Source organism: Penaeus monodon, chromosome 22 (assembly GCF_015228065.2).
Source record: "Penaeus monodon isolate SGIC_2016 chromosome 22, NSTDA_Pmon_1, whole genome shotgun sequence".
Lineage (NCBI taxonomy): Eukaryota > Metazoa > Arthropoda > Malacostraca > Decapoda > Penaeidae > Penaeus > Penaeus monodon.
Genome location: NC_051407.1, coordinates 1086764 through 1087011, shown reverse-complemented (window position 1 = coordinate 1087011; position 248 = coordinate 1086764).

Sequence of the window (248 nt, the reverse complement as noted above, 5' to 3'; positions counted from 1 at the left end):
AGCCAGCGTCCAGATTCCCAACCTGGATGAGAACTTGCAGCTCATGAGAGAAATGGGCATCCTGGATGAGGACCTGAGTCGCCAGGCGCTCCAGGCCACCAACGGCGATGTACAGGCTGCTGTGAATCTCATATTCGCTCAGTGGATGGCCGATGATTAAGCTCTCCTCCTGTTATCTAAGTGTAGTTTTAGAATTTCCCTTTTGGAGCAGCAGCTTGGCTCATTATAAGGTTGAAATTAATGGAAAG